Consider the following 17346-nt stretch of genomic DNA (forward strand, 5'->3'; position numbering starts at 1 on the left):
CGGCGGTGACAGTAAGCAACTGTGGAAAAACCATAATAGGTCAGTTTTAAACACTATTGTGGAGCCTTCATTAAAAAGGCAGGGTTGACCCTGGTTGACCCCAATAATGTCAGGCCTATTTCCAAGCTCCCGTTTTTGTCTAAGATCTGAGTAGCTGTCTTTTTACCTTGACCAAAGTAATATCCATAAGGCATTTCAATCTGGTTTCCGTAAATTTCACTCTATGGAAACTGCTTCATTGAAATTGTCAAGTGATATTCTTATCACCATCAGGGGTCAGGGGTCAAGCTGCCAGAAGCTCCTAAACACTTTTCAATTAGCTCTCCAAAGACTTTATTCATTTATGTTAGAAAGTTGGGTTTGTTTGTAGTTTGTAAGCACTTTGGGCATGTGACCAATCACAGTAGAGTGGGCGGGCCCAGAAGTGGGCACAAATCCAAGAAAATACAGCTAGAATAGATGCAGATTCTGCTAAATCTAAAAGGTTTTCTGTGCGGGTTATTGTGTGTAGCTGCTATATAGGAGTCCACAACTCAATACAAAGGGTCGGAAAATTAAGATAGGTTCCCTTTAATATTAAAAGGAGCAGATACAAGAAACTGGACAGAGACTGATCAGCCAAGGTCCAGCGAGGTCCAAGCAAAAGTGAAGCCGAGTTTTTCTTCCTCTAAGCCTGCTGCAGCAGCGGTTCATTGAATCTTTCAAGGTGCATTTATTCTTACAGTTCATGCTTGAATATGTGTTTTATGTTCAAGTTAAGTTCTTCTTGTGGAGTTTTTATTGTATTCTATAGCCAACAACACAAACACACACATACACAAACACATCGCACACACAGTGTTTGCGATCGCCTTGCCAAAGTCCACAAACATGCTTTGTGGAGATAACAATAGCATGGTGCGGTCTACTTGAACAAACCCAGACGTTCTCAAACATCAACAAGCACAGTGGCTGTGCCTTGTTTAATTAGCAGTCAGCAAAGTTAAGCTGAGATGTTCATCATCACACTTAAAGAACAATTTAGCTCCACGGCAGCTTGATGAAGCAAACACTGCAGCGCGTTATCCACAGCATGACAACAAGTACCAGGAGTCTGTCATGACTGTTTAGGATACCCATTATCTTTGAGTCCCGACATCATGCAGCCCATGGAGTGAGCTCCTTTTTGACTTTGTGCTTCGCCTTGAACTTTTCCAGAAAAATCAAGCACTTGTTTGTCAGGTGTTTGGCTCTTGTCTTTTCCCCAGACTCAAATCCAACCGAGCTGTCTTCCCGGGAACTCCAGCACAATGGCTGATAATTAAATGTGAATCTCCATATTCATGCTGTGGAGGAGGTTGGTGGGACAGATAAGATGTCTCACACCTGGTGGTCCATATTCAGCCGTGATGATGATTAACAGCTGCCATGCAACGCTGGAGTCCTGAGTGACACAACACGCAATTACACAATGGAATGCAACTGCGACACTGGAAAAGCAATGCTAATCCAATGCAAAGACAGAAGAACTTACTGGACTTCTATGAAACCAAACAACAAAATTCGGATTAGGGTATTTTTTTAAATATGTGTGACGCTACACACAGCCACAAGTCCAGGACTGAAACGTCTGAAATGAATATTGCACTGGTATTTTGCCAACAAAAATATGCAAAGGTGAATACATCTCTCACATTTCAGCAAGTATTTGTATGACCGTGTATCTTTTCAAGGGATAATACTATAAAAATGGACATACCGTAATGCCATGTTTATCACGTACCAGATCCGACAGTGATGGAAATCCTTCTTTATAAATCGAATACAGTAGTTTTGTAGATTGCACCCTTCAGGTTGGGAGTAAGGTCTTTCCCCAGGTGGACTTAGAGTATCTTGGGGTCTTGTTTACGAGTGAGGGAAGGTTCGAGCGGGAGATTCATAGGTGGATCAGTGCAGCGAATGCAGTAACCAGCCAGTGCACCAGACCGTCTTTGGCACTCAATTTATGAGTCAATCTATGTTCCTACCGTTACCTATGGTCAAGGGCTTTTCAAGAACAAGAGTTTTCTCCCTTAGTTGGCTGGACTCACGCTGAGTGGTTCGCAGTGGTTCCCAAACTTTCTATACTCACATACCCTTCAGACATTTCACCTGAAGCCATGTACCCTCAACTCCTGCACACAAAAACATACACATTATTATGTTAATTAACTTGAAATATTGAAGATAATTCAATGGTTCATTCATTTTATAGTACCGTATTTTCTGGACTATAAGCCGCTCCGGAGTATAAGTCGCACAAGGCCAAAAATGCAGAAAAAAACATACATAAGTCGCACTGCAGTATAAGTGCCATTTTTTGCAGGTAATTTATTTTACAAAATACTTGACCAAAACAGACATTACGTCCTCTTGGAAGGCAAGTTCTAACAATAAAATAATCGGGAACAGGCTAATATGGTAATGGTAATGGTTTTATTTCATTTGAACATGCATCAGATTACAATTGAGTGCATCCCATAATCACTTCCCAGTTCCACATGTCCAAAAGGAGTAGGAAGAAGCAAAGCTTATTAAATCCTACCCCTCTATCTGGTACTTTTACAATCAGTAACTGTTACATTTGTTCACTTCCTGCTTTCCATAATACAGTTTAAGGTTTTTTTGTTTTTTTTTAATAATGTACCTTGTACCGAAGTAGGAGGTGATATGACCATACAATGTCATTATGTGTACCACAGTAATAGGTGTAAGATGCAAGAGACACAATGTTTATTCAGCTACACCAAAAATTAACATGAACAGGAAAGGTGTCCAGTGTTGATGTAACATAAACAGTTTTTTTCATTTATAAGTCGCTCTGGAGTATAAGTCGCAGGAACAGCCAACCTATGAAAATTGTGCGAGTTCAAAGTCCGGAAAATATGGTAATTCTGGTGAAAAATTTGTATTTTGCATGGTGACATTAGGATAAAGTATGAAATGAGCACTGATAAATAGATAAATTATCCTACATATCTTTTATTCCACTCTAATGGTAGCATTCTTCCCTTTTAATCCATTTCATAATTTGAGCTTCACTTTTTTTGTACACCCAGGATGGCTATGGTTTAAGTCTGCATATTCATTTTATACCAAATTGAAGGGGAAATTATACTTTGGGTATGTTTGCTGTGATTTACAAGTGCAGCACCGGCAGCAGTTAGCTAGGTTTGATCCTGGTTGTTGAGTATGAAGTGTCCATTATTTGACTGGAATCTTTCCATGGTGCCCCAACTCCACTTGAAGAACCACTACGCCCTTCTTCAGAAAATATAAAAATCAACCAATTAAAATGAATGAATATAATAAGAAATATAAAAATGAAGGTCGAGCTGGGAGACCAGGGTTCAATTCCACCCTCGGCCATCTCTGTGTGGCGTTTGCATGTTCTCCTCGTGCATGCATGGGTTTTCTCCGGGTACTCCGGTTTCCTCCCACATTCCAAAAACATGCTAGGTTAATTGGCCACTCCAAATTGTCCATAGGTATGAATGTGAGTGTGAATGGTTGTTTGTCTATATGTGCCCTGGGATTGGCTGGCCACCAGTCCAGGGTGTACCCCGTCTCTCGCCCAAAGACAGCTGGGATAGGCTCCAGCACCCCCGCAACCGTCGTGAGGAAAAAGCGGTAGAAAATTAATGAATGAATAAAAATTAACCAATTAACCTAGCATGTTTTTGGAATGTGGGAGGAAACCGGAGTACCCGGAGAAAACCCACGCATGCACGGGGAGAACATGCAAACTCCACACAGAGATGGCCAAGGGTGGAATTGAACTCACATCTCCTAGCTGTGAGGCCTGCGTGCTAACCACTTGACGCCGTGCAGCCCTACTCCAAATTGTCCATAGGTATGAATGTGAGTGTGAGTGGTTGTTTGTCTATATGTGCCCTGTGATTGGCTGGAGTCCAAGCACCAGTCCAGGGTGTACCCCGCCTCTCGGCCAAAGACAGCTGGGATATGGGAATGAATGAATAACAGAAAGGCTCACTTTGGGCGAGAGGCAGGGTCGATCGCAGCCAATCGCAAGGCACATTTGACAGTGTCTCTACATGTTAAGTATTAGTCCAGTAAACTTTAAATTTTCACACAAAAACTAGGACTGGGTGATATGGACCAAAAGTCATATCCCCACATATTTACAGTGCATCCGGAAAGTATTCACAGCGCTTCACTTTTTCCACATTTTGTCATGTTACAGCCTCATTCCAAACTGAATTAAATTAATCTCTTACCTCAAAATTCTACACAAAATACTCCATTATGACAATGTGAAGTTTTTTTTGACTTTTTTTGAATTTATTAAAAATAAAAAACAAAAAAATCACATTTACATAAGTATTCACAGCCTTTCCTTAATACTTTGTTGATCCACCTTTGGCAGCAATTACAGCCTCAAGTCTTTTTGAATATGATCCCACAAGTTTAGCACACCTATCTTTAGGCAGTTTTGCCCATTCTTTGCAATTAGTCTCAAGCTCCATCAGGTTGGATGGGAGACATCTGTGCACAGCCATTTTCAGATCTCTCCAGAGATGTTCGATCGGATTCAAGTCTGGACTCTGGCTGGGCCACTCCAGGACATTCACGGAGTGGTTCTGAAGCCAATCTTATGAGATCTTGGCTGTGTGCTAATGTCTACTGTCTATATGGTCAAGGTACATGACCAGTCTACTGAGGTCAAGAGCGCTCTGGAGCAGGTTTTCATCCAGGATATCTCTATATATTGCTGCATTAATTTTTCCTTCTATCCTGACTAGTCTGCCAGTTCCTGCTGCTGAAAAACCTCCCCACAGCATGATGCTGCCACCACCATGCTTCACTGTAGGGATGGTATTGGCCTGGTGATGAGCAGTGCCTGGTTTCCTCCAAACATGGCGCCTGGCATTCACACCAAAGAGTTCAATCTTTGTCTCATCAGACCAGAGAATTTTGTTTCTCATGGTCTGAGAGTCATTCAGGTGCTTTTTGGCAAATTCCAGACGGGCTTCCATGTTCCTTTTACTAAGGAGTGGCTTTCGTCTGGCCACTCTACCATACAGGCCTGATTGGTGGATTGCTGCAGAGATGGTTGTCCTTCTGGAAGGCTCTCCTCTCTCCACAGAGGAACGCTGGAGCTCTGACAGAGTGACCATCGGGGCCTTGGCCACCTCCCTGACTAAGGCCCTTCTTCCCCGATCGCTCAGTTTAGAAGGCCGGCCAGCTCTAGGAAGAGTCCTGGTGGTTCCAAACGTCTTCCATTTACGAATAATGGAGGCCACTGTGCTCATTGGGACCTTCAAAGCAGCAGAATTTTTTCTGTATCCTTCCCCAGATTTGTGCCTCAAGACAATCCTGTCTCGCAGGTCTACAGACAGTTCTTTTGACTTCATGCTTGGTGTTTGTGCTCTGACATGCACAGTCAACTGTGGGACCTTATATAGACAGTTATTATATTTCCAAATCATGTCCAATCAACTGAATTTACTGCAGGTGGACTCCAATGAAGCTGTAGAAAGATCTCAAGGATGATCAGTGGAAAAAAGATGCACCTGAGCTCAATTTTGAGCTTCATGGCAAAGTCTGTGAATACTTATGTAAATGGGATTTTTTTGTTTTCTATTTTTAATAAATTCAAAACATGTAAAAAAAAACCTTTTTTCACATTGTCATAATGGAGTATTTTGTGTAGAATTTTGAGGTAAGAGATTAATTTAATTCAGTTTGGAATGAGGCTGACAAAATGTAGAAAAAGTGAAGCGCTGTGAATACTTTCCGGATGCACTGTAGGTTGAATATCTATATACGATATATGTATATCCCGATATTCTTTCCGCAAAGTGAGTTTAGGCAAGTCAAAGCCAAATATGCATGCAAAGTTTTATTAAAATTATCTTGCTGTACTCAAAATGAACCAAACTTTGGCCTTAAAACCAAACGTACCAAACCGTGATTATGGCGTTCCGTCACAACCCTAGTAACTGATTTAATGTGCCAAGAAGAAACTGACAAACATACACAAGTACTTCCAGCACCTCTAAGAACCTCTGCCTCCAAACCTCCATCCTCTGAGCTGTCAGCCTCTGCATCAATGACAAGGTGCCAAGCAGGGCGGGGGCTGCTCTCATGCAGGAAACTAAAGCCGTGTAACTACAAGAGGCACCCACATCTGCTAATTACAGCAACGGCACCTTCCAGAAAGGCTACACACACTCTGACAAGACGGCACACCTCCAAAGTGTAATCAACGCTCAAGCCGCTTCCCCGTGTCCTCTGACAGTGTCAATCAAAAAGTGAGCTTGATTATCTTTGCAAATGTAATCTCGTCCATCAAATCACATGGCGTTTGACCCGGGCGCTCTCCAAACCTCACCAGGGGTTTTATGCCGCTGTTTGGGATTTTTAATGCACGTTTAACATTCCAGCCTTCAACGTCAGATCCTCCAGCAAGAGCAGAGGAGTCGACAAGATTCATGACCCCGCCTGATCCCGCATCCATCATCCATCCGGCGGAATACCACCACAACAAAAATGCAACCCAGCGCTGGCATGGATCGTTTTTGAAGCGCTTTGTCATTGTCATATTTTAGCTAGCTGTGGAGGTGCAATGACTCACGCAAGAGGAGATGCTACTTGTGTGTCTTTGGGTTTTAAGTTGGAGTCAAAAACAACAATTTTACTCTTCAAATGCATTTAAATCAGTAGAGATTATACTGTGAGGAAGGAAAATTATATTTCATTATACTCAATCGAGAATTAGGATTTAACTGTGTGACTGTCACTGCCAAAAAGTGTTTTAAATGTAAGTGTGATTTAAACAAGAATACCAACCAAAAAATGTGATTTATCGTTGCAGGTAAGTGGTACTATTTGAGCTATTTTACAACAGGCTGGTGGGCAACTCATGCTTGAATATTGACCACACACTTCGGACTTGACTTCTGATATCTCAAATGTCCATCATCAGACAACCCTCACATAGACTGGTCTCTTACTTTTCAATCTCGAAATCATAATCAAAAATTGAGTGCCACTCAAGAATGTGTTTGTGTTTGAAGATTAAAAACATGCTTTAATCTTATCTTTGAGCTCAGATACCCAGGACATCCCTTAAAATTGACTGATTTCTCGCTCTTCAATATCAAAGTCAGTAAAAACCATGCCAACCAACAATGTGTTAGCTTTGGTTGACAAACATATTTTGACCGCTGATACCTTGGACAGCCCTCAAAATCTGAGTTTTTAATCTCAAAATTAACATGTCACTGAACAATGAACAATGTGTTTGAAAAAACAACTTTATCCCATTTTTGGGATAAGGACGTCCATCATTGGGCAGTCCTCAAAATCAACTGAGTTCTTATTATGAATGCTCAAACTCAACAGGGGCCCAAAAAAACCTACTTTAATCTCATCTTTGACTTCAGATATCTCAAGACATCCATCACTGGACAGCCCTCAATATGAACTGAGTTCTTACCTGCTTAAAATCAATAGAGGTCCATGCCTTCATACCTTAATGGACCATTAATGTTAGCATACTTTAATCTCATCTTTGACTTGTAATAGCTCTGAACATTGTGTTCCCATCATCCTGTTCAAAATAAAAAGAGTTCTTGTGATGCTTTAGAACAGGGGTCTCAAACATGCGGCCCGCGAGCCAAATGTGGCCCACAGAACACTAGTTTGAGGCCCCCGCCTTGATATGAAAGTTTAATGTTAGTGCGGCCCGCGCAAGTTTGATATGGATGCTGTATGGTATCATGTACCCAGAAAAAATGATTACGTTTGATTAATGTTCATGTTAAAGGTTAAATAACTGTTAATAGTTATCCTCCTATCCGTGTGGAAGTGGTAAGTTTTTGGCTATTTAAGTTTAAAGGAAATAACTTGAAGGCTACCGTTTAGGTCGCTAGCTCTCTAGTTTGCGAGTCAGCATGTGTCTCAAGACCCTGCAGTTGTGCAATATGTTGTAAATCAAAAGAGTATAAATGTGACTATAGTCGTGTTTTGTCATGTCTACAGGGCTCTAATAATGCTTTGTTCATTTTAATTTAACTACTAAATTTAATTTAAATTTAAATTTTCTTTATTCTTGATTTGTTTATTTATTTTTCTTCTTATTTTGTGTAGAAAAATAAAAATTAAGATATTTGAGAACAGTGGAATGTTTTATCAGAGCTTTTATTGTAGAAAACCGGAACCAAAGCAAGTTTATTCATTTTTCTTTTTTTAATAAATGCGTTTTTTTTTTTGTTTTTTTTTTGGAAAACCTGATGCGGCCCAGTCTCACCCAGACCCTAGCTCCAGTGGCCCCCAGGTAAATTGAGTTTGAGACCCCTGCTTTAGAACAACAGAAGAAGATCAGTAGCAACTTGAGTCTGGCACAGGACTGAATCTAAACTTTGACTTCAGCGACTTCAGCCTTGTTGAATTGGCTATCATTCCAAATCAATAGCACTGGGTCTTGTGGATGTATAGTGTAACCAGTAGGAACCCTGACAAGCCACATTGTGATTTAAAGGGGAACTGCACTTCTTTTGGAATTTTGCCCATCATTCACAATGCTTATGTGAAACATGAATACATATTTCTTTCACTTTTCTTTGCATTATAACACCAGAAAAAAAGTTAATATGAGCTTGCTAACATTGCACACCATTGGGACAAGCCTATTTCGACGACGAAGCCCTGTGGAAAAAACCCTCTAACAACGGTTTATCTCTTATACACATGCTATATATGATCATGCAGTTTTTAAGCGCCAAAGTAGCTGTGTCCCAATGATGTGCATTGTTAGCTAGCTCATATTAACGTGTTGTCTTGCTTTATAATGCACAGAAAAGGGACAGAAAGAAGTGTTCATATTTCACACAAGGAATGTGAAATATGGGCAAAATTTAAAAAAAGTGCAGTTGCCCTTTAAAGCGGATGGAATATTGTGGAGGTGTTCACCATCCAACAGTGCTCCTCCAGCAGAAAAAAAAACCTGGCCTTTCATCTTCTCCTGCCACAAGTTTTCCTTCTGTAAACATCAAAAAGCAAACATCTCCCATCTGTTGGAGATCAGAAGACAACTCTTCAGGTTGGAGGTTCCTTCAGTGTTAACGTGCCGTTGTCAGGAGACAGGACGTGTCTGCAGGATGCAAGAGTCTGGGAGTGTTTCTCCGCGGCGAGAACTGCCGTCAAAAGTGTGGAGTGTGACTCATCTCCTGAACCTGCTTTGAACTTCACTGACAACTCGAGTGATGCGCAATGCTTCCCTTCCCCCGCATGGAACCTTTTGTCATGCTTCACAAAGCGCGTGGCGGCAGATCGGGAACTCGTTCGTCTGCTGCATGTCACACACAAACACAGAGAATTTTGCGTGGCATCTGGCAGATGACTCAGGTGTGAGCAGGGTTCTTCAGCTTCATCATCCCTGATGTCGACGTCTGCGATAGCAGCGGTGCTCACTAATAGGATTTGATTAAGACTAAAACATTACACCTACAAAGTGCATCATTTGTATTCATTTTGAGATGAAAAAAGAACGATTGTGAAAGGCTGCAAACAATCACAAGCACTCACCACACACACCATTACCATCAAAAAAGTATTCTTTGTTTTTGTGTGTGATGGTGACATAGACTGTAAACCCTTTGAACAAATTTTCAACTTGGCTGTTCATGTTTATGCTCCATAATGTTCCATAATGTCTATTTGAAAGGTCCATTCTTCAGAACTAGGTGTTAAACTGAATGAGATTTGTTTTGTAAACTATAAAAACATGTTGTGTGTTAACATTTTTGTTACTCGTGGCATAACTGTGTCGGCAAAAACTACAGCATCAATTGCTGATGATATTGTAGAGGGGGATTGATTAAACAAATAAATATGTATTTAACATAATATTTTTTATGCATCTATTTAACACAAATTATACGACACAGACAATAAATTCAATACAAAGGAAAAATATATATATTTTTTGTTTTTCTGGTTAAATGTCTAAATATTGGGAAAGTGATAACATGCATTTTTTGTTTGTTTCTTTCGGCTTTTTCCTGAGTCGCCACAGTGGATCTTTTTTTTATCTGCATTCTGATTTTTGGCTTCAGCCTTTTAAATTCCGGATGCCCTTCCTTACGAATACCATGATGCTTACTAGTGGAGATTAAAACCCGAGGTGTCCACACCACAATTCAGAACACTAACCACTACACCACGCCGGGCTCGCTAAGTGCTAACTGTTAAGTGCTAAATATTAACATCTAAGAGCTAACTACTAAGTGCTAGCTACTAACAGTTAAGCGCTAACTACTAAGTGCTAACTACTAACGGCTAAGCGATAACTCCTAAGTGCTAACTACTAACTGCTAATAGCTAACTACTAACGGCTAACTACTAACAGATAAGAGCTAACTACTAACGGCTAAGAGCTAACTACTAAGGGCTAACTACGAACAGATAAGATCTAACTACTAAGTGCAAACAGCTAAGCGCTAACTACCAAGTGCTAACTACTAACGGCTAAGAGATAACTAATAATATTGAATTACTAACAGTTAAGAACTAACTACTAAGTGCTAACTACTAACAGCTAAGAGCTAACTACTAAGTGCTAACTACTAACAGCTAAGAGCTAACTACTAAGTGCTAACTACTAACAGCTAAGAGCTAACTACTAAGTGCTAACTACTAACAGCTAAGAGCTAACTACTAAGTGCTAACTACTAACAGCTAAGAGTTAACTACTAAGTGCTAACTATGAACAGCTAAGATCTAACCATTAATGGCTAACAACTAACAGCTAAGAGCTAACTACTAAGTGTTAACTACAAACAGCTAAGTTCTAACTAGTAACGGCTAACAACTAACAGCTAAGAGCTAACTACTAATGGCTAACTATTAACAGGTAAGAGCTAACTACTAAGTGCTAACTACTAACAGCTAAGAGCTAACTACTAAGTGCTAACTACGAACAGCTCATATCTAACTAGTAACGGCTAACAGCAAAGAGCTAACTACTAAGTGCTAATTACGAACAGCTAAGATCTAACTACTAAGTGCTAACTACTAACAGTTAAGAGCTAACTACTAACAGCTAAGCGCTAACTACTAAATGCTAACTACTAACGGCTAAGAGATAACTAATAATATTGAATTACTAACAGTTAAGAACTAACTACTAAGTGCTAACTACTAACAGCTAAGATCTAACTACTAACGGCTACATACTAACAGCTAAGAGCTAACTACTAAGTGCTAACTACTAACAGCTAAGAGTTAACTACTAAGTGCTAACTATGAACAGCTAAGATCTAATCACTAATGGCTAACAACTAACAGCTAAGAGCTAACTACTAAGTGTTAACTACGAACAGCTAAGTTCTAACTAGTAACGGCTAACAACTAACAGCTAAGAGCTAACTACTAATGGCTAACTACTAACAGGTAAGAGCTAACTACTAAGTGCTAACTACTAACAGCTAAGAGCTAACTACTAAGTGCTAACTACGAACAGCTCATATCTAACTAGTAACGGCTAACAGCTAAGAGCTAACTACTAAGTGCTAATTACGAACAGCTAAGATCTAACTACTAAGTGCTAACTACTAACAGTTAAGAGCTAACTACTAACAGCTAAGCGCTAACTACTAAGTGCTAACTACTAACGGCTAAGAGATAACTAATAATATTGAATTACTAACAGTTAAGAACTAACTACTAAGTGCTAACTACTAACAGCTAAGATCTAACTACTAACGGCTACATACTAACAGCTAAGAGCTAACTACTAAGTGCTAACTACTAACAGCTAAGAGTTAACTACTAAGTGCTAACTATGAACAGCTAAGATCTAACCACTAATGGCTAACAACTAACAGCTAAGAGCTAACTACTAAGTGTTAACTACGAACAGCTAAGTTCTAACTAGTAACGGCTAACAACTAACAGCTAAGAGCTAACTACTAATGGCTAACTACTAACAGGTAAGAGCTAACTACTAAGTGCTAACTACTAACAGCTAAGAGCTAACTACTAAGTGCTAACTACAAACAGCTCATATCTAACTAGTAACGGCTAACAGCTAAGAGCTAACTACTAAGTGCTAATTACGAACAGCTAAGATCTAACTACTAAGTGCTAACTACTAACAGTTAAGAGCTAACTACTAACAGCTAAGAGCTAACTACTAAGTGCTAACTATGAACAGCTAAGATCTAACTACTAACGGCTAACAACTAACAGCTAAGAGCTTACTGCTAAGTGCTCACTACGAACAGCTAAGATCTAACTGCTAACGGCTAACTACTAACAGCTAAGATCTAACTACTAAGTGCTAACTACTAACAGCTAAGAGCTAACTACTAAGTGCTAACTACTAACAGCTAAGAGCTAACTACTAAGTGCTAACTACTAACAGCTAAGAGCTAACTACTAAGTGCTAACTACTAACAGCTAAGAGCTAACTACTAAAGTCTACCTACTAACAGCATGCTTGTCAAATTTGTCATTGATTACTTCAAACAGTAAAAAACAGACGTTTGATCATCGCCCAGGTCTTGGTCTGCTCTCATTTGGAATTGATATGTTCAAAAATAGCGTCTGTAAAATTGTTACACCAACTGACACTAAGTGTAACGTTAGCTTGCATATTTGTTTGCAAATTTGCATGGTCGGTTATGCAACTGTGTTGACAACAAATCTATTTCAACGAGAGGCCACCATTTTGGATCCCAACTACCTCTGATGATAGCATCTCGTTCTTGTGTCTTCACGTCCTTTTGGTGGTGCCCGTTACACAGCAACGAGCCATCCAACATTCAACAGCCATGATGGAACACCCGCACACACACAAGGTGAAAACAATACAGGCCAACATGATCTGATAATCCCAAAACACATTTCCAAGATAACACAGCACCATAAGCCTCGGCATGCAACCTTTACGATGCTGAAGAGAAAATAAATAGAAGCAATATCTCTCCATCATCCTAGAAGGCTTGCTATCCGCGCTGTGGAACTTCCAAACAATACGGAAATATGAGTTGGAGAACGATCAGCTCAGGGACAAACTTTCAAGAAATACGACGGAAGCAACGCGGTTATGACTCGATGGTTTTAATATTTGATGGAAACACACGCTTTGACACTTTTTTCTAAGGTGTCACGGGCCGCCACATGAAAGAGTAATGACGCTCCTGTGGCCTTGCTTTTGGCAGGGTTCAGGGGATTAGCCAGAAAGTGGCTGCTGCTGCTACTCGAGCACTTCTAACATTATCACTGGCGATAAGACGCCTTTTTATAGCAGGTAAAGAAAACGTAAAACTTCAAAGCCGGGCCAGCCGCTGATCCTCCGGCCGTTAAACGTCGCGATACTTTGTGCGTGTCGGGCTGGATGACGATGAAGTCTGCATTTAGAGTCAGCAAACAAAGAAGTTTAAGATTGTTGTGTGGGTGAGGCAGAGTTCAAGAGGCTGAGTTTGTACCTTGCTTACATTAATGCGGTAGCAGACTGACCTGATTCAATCTCTTGCAATAACAGGCATGATCAAGGGGCTAACGCACCTGAAGCCATCAGGATCTTTTCCATCCACACAAAAACTAAGATAATATAACATGACTTCAATCTTAAAAAACCTGCGTGATCAAACTATACAACAGAATCCGCAAACCTTTGCTTTGGATAGCAAAAGCACTTCCCATTGTGCCGCCAGCCGATCAGTGCATTTCCACTCTACATAGCACTATCAGAGTGGCACAATACATACAGTATAAAGTATATGACTGACGGAAAATTATTGTAAGACTCACAATAAATGCAATGTTCTCACTCATACATTCATTCATTCATTTTCTACTGCTTTTCCTCACAAGGGTTGCAAGGGGTGCTGGAGCCTATCCCAGCTGTCTTCAGGCAAGAGGCGGGCTACACCCTGGACTGGTTGCCAGCCAATCACAGGGCACATACTATAGACAAACAACCATTCACACTCACATTCATACCTATGGACAATTTGGAGTCACCAATTAACCTAGCATGTTTTTGGAATGTGGGAGGAAACCAGAGTACCCGGAGAAAACCCACCAATGCACGGGGAGAACATGCAAACTCCACACAGAGATGGCCAAGGGTGGGATTGAACCCTGGTCTCCTAGCTGTGAGGTCTGCGTGCTAACCACTCGACCCTCACTCATACACTCTTCTTCAATCTTCTTCATTAATGATAGGGCCCACTACAACAACAAAATATATAGCTTTTTTTTAATGCAATTTGAAAATCTTTTGCGTGATCATTGACTATTTGACTGGTCCAAAGAACCAAGAAGAAAGGCTAAATAGAAACACTTTACACTACACATTTGTAGTACCGATATAATCATTAGACAAATGGTCAATAACCTACGGACAATTAGTTGTCAAGTCCTTTCTGTGCCCCTGCAAAAACCTTGTGATGACGGCCATGTTTTTCAACCAGCCATTCATTTTCTGTACCGCTTATCCTCACGAGGGCCGCGGACATGCTGGAGCCTATCCCGGCTGTCTTCGGGTGAAAGGCAGAGTACACCCTGGACTGGTGGCCAGCCAATCACAGGGCACATATAGACAAACAACCATTCACACTCACACCTATGGACAATTTGGAGTCGTCAATTAACCTAGCATGTTTTTGGAATGTGGGAGGAAACCGGAGAACCCGGAGAAAAGGAGAACATGCAAACTCCACACAGAGATGCCTGAGCGGGGAATCAAAACCGGGTCTCCTAGCTGTGTGGTTTTTAAACCGATCTTGCTCAAATCCATAACGGATACTCGTCTACAAAGAGTGACTAAATCCACGTTACGGTAGTGTTATTTTAATGTATACAATGCAATTATTGTATTTGTCGAATTTAACAGACAGTTACATCGTTAAAATGGCATTTCATTTGAGCGACACTACACAGTGCTTATGACTTGTAAGGACTCCACAATTCCAAGCTGATGACTTTGGACTGGACCTGACTTGTTTGGACTTGCATCTCTTTACTTGAAACTTGAGATTAAAGACTTGAGGCTTACCTGAGACTTTGAAAACACTGACTTGCTCCCACATCTGCCAACAGTGTCAGCTAATGATACTATATGTGTTTTTTCTATCCATGTAGGTAATGGAAATAGTAATACTACTAATAGTAACTACTGTACTTGGAAAAATACAGGAAAGCAGCCAATAATGAGTAGAGCAGGTACCATATAGTGGAAAAAAAATCCAATGTTTTGTGAGTAAAATAATTGACTTTCAGTACCAACATTAATGGTGATATGTTTTGGGTTTTTTTTTTAATGGCTTGGGAACAAATTGATCCACTTCTACGACTTTTTAGCTCACGGTTGAACTTGTTTTTAGGCTTGTCCTTAAAAAGGCCCCAAAAGATGACAGCTTTGCTAAAATAAGAGGATCTTTCTTAAAGCGGGGCACCCAGGAGTTTAGCTGAGAATAACCTGCAAATGCACTTAGAGGGAGTTGGGAAAACAAAAATATAAACATAGAATCATGTTTTCATGTTTACACTGTATATTAAAGTGGTAATCCACATTTTTGCAGTGAGCTCAAAAAGCAATAAGAAGCACAAAGTTAGCAAAGCCGAATTAAGTGCACATTTATAGCATTTATAGTGGTCTTTCCTCTTGTACATATCGAAAAGATTTATAATTATATAATTAATAGAGTTATAATACTTCACTTGAACAATTTTCTGTCGTTTCTCTTTGAATACCAACCTTGATCTGTAAGTCCCCCTTATAAAATTAATGTTTAATTAATGACATGTAGTGTATATCTTACCATCATCAAGCCTTGTGTCATTTTGCACATAAAAAGACTTTCCTATTCCTTTGTGCCAGCTACATAATAAATGTAATATAAATCACATCGAAATTATACACCATACTGAATGAGGTCCACCTGCTTTGAGTAAAATATTGGTCTTTCTTTTGATTATTTTTTTTACTAAATGGAATTATCTGTAACATATATCTGTCACTTTTTCCAAAGGCTTCAATTATTACATATAATGGGAGCTTTATTAAGCAAAAACCCTTCTGTCCATCCATCCAGTGAGAAAAAAAATCATCCCATTGAATAAATACTGGAAACCCTTGGTTTTCATTATTAATTTGTTTCGAAAGCTAAAAAAAAAAACAGGGTTTCAGTGGATTTATATAGCGCCATTTGAGACACCCAACATTCTTTACCTTGAGAACCCGTTATTCATTCACTCCAGTCAGTCACTGGTGGTGGTAATCTATATCTGTATCCACAGATGCCCTCGGGTAGACTGACTGAAATGTGGCTTCCAATTCTCACCAATGGCCCCTTCGACAACCACCAATCATTCATTCACATTTATGCAGCAGTGTGGGCAGCACTGGAAGGCTAGGTGGGCGAAGTGTCTTGCCCATGGATACAACTGCAGCGACTAGGAAGCTGGGTTCACACCGCCAACCCTCCGGTTTCTGGAGAACCTGCTCTACCTTGTAAATATGTTAAGCACTACTACACAATAATAAACTGCAATTATTGCAACAAATGGGTTAGGTGCATGAATAATTAATGCATATTATTGTTATGACAGAGCAAATTACATGAATAATTAATACATATTTACATTATGACAGAGCAAATTATGCTCAAACTAAAAAAGGTCCAAATGGTAAATGTTTTTGTCGTTGCTTACAGACTTTATGAATAAACTTTTACTTGTTACGTGGAGGAGGGTGAGCTATGACTGAAACCCATCCATCCATTTTTATGCCATCCATTTTCTATGCTGCTTATCCTCATTAAAGTTGTAGGGATATGCCGGAGCCTATCCCAGCTGACTTCGGGTGAGAGGCAAGGTACAGCCTGGACTGATCACTCACTAGCCAATCTCAGAGCACTGAAGGTATTTGCTCAATTTTGCTAGCTAAAGATAAAAGCTAAAACAAACACATAGTCTCACAAATACAGACAAAAGATACTTATTAAGTTAAGGTGGAAACATCGAGTACGCATATGACAGCTTGCTTTGCAACAAAGGAAAAGCAGAATGTTCCAGACGCCTTGATGCCCCTGCAAAGGAAAGATACCTTGATGCCCAAAGGAAAGATGCCTTGATGCCCCAGCGAACAAACGAAAGGAGAAACACCATGAAAGCGGTTCAAGCAAGGGTAGTGGCGAAAGCTCATTGGTCCAGGACTCCAGCCTCAGGACTCCAGCCTCGAGTGTATAAAATCATTCTCATTCTAAAATTTGGTTCTTTAAGATTCCTTATCCTCTATTGAAACCCACTTAGAGTCCTCAGGGGGAGGATTTCTCCAGCACACATAGACAA

The sequence above is a fragment of the Doryrhamphus excisus genome, linkage group LG1, assembly GCF_037039965.1.
Source record: "Doryrhamphus excisus strain RoL-2023G ecotype Guam linkage group LG1, RoL_Dexc_Guam_v1.1, whole genome shotgun sequence".
Classification (NCBI taxonomy): Eukaryota; Metazoa; Chordata; class Actinopteri; order Syngnathiformes; family Syngnathidae; genus Doryrhamphus; species Doryrhamphus excisus.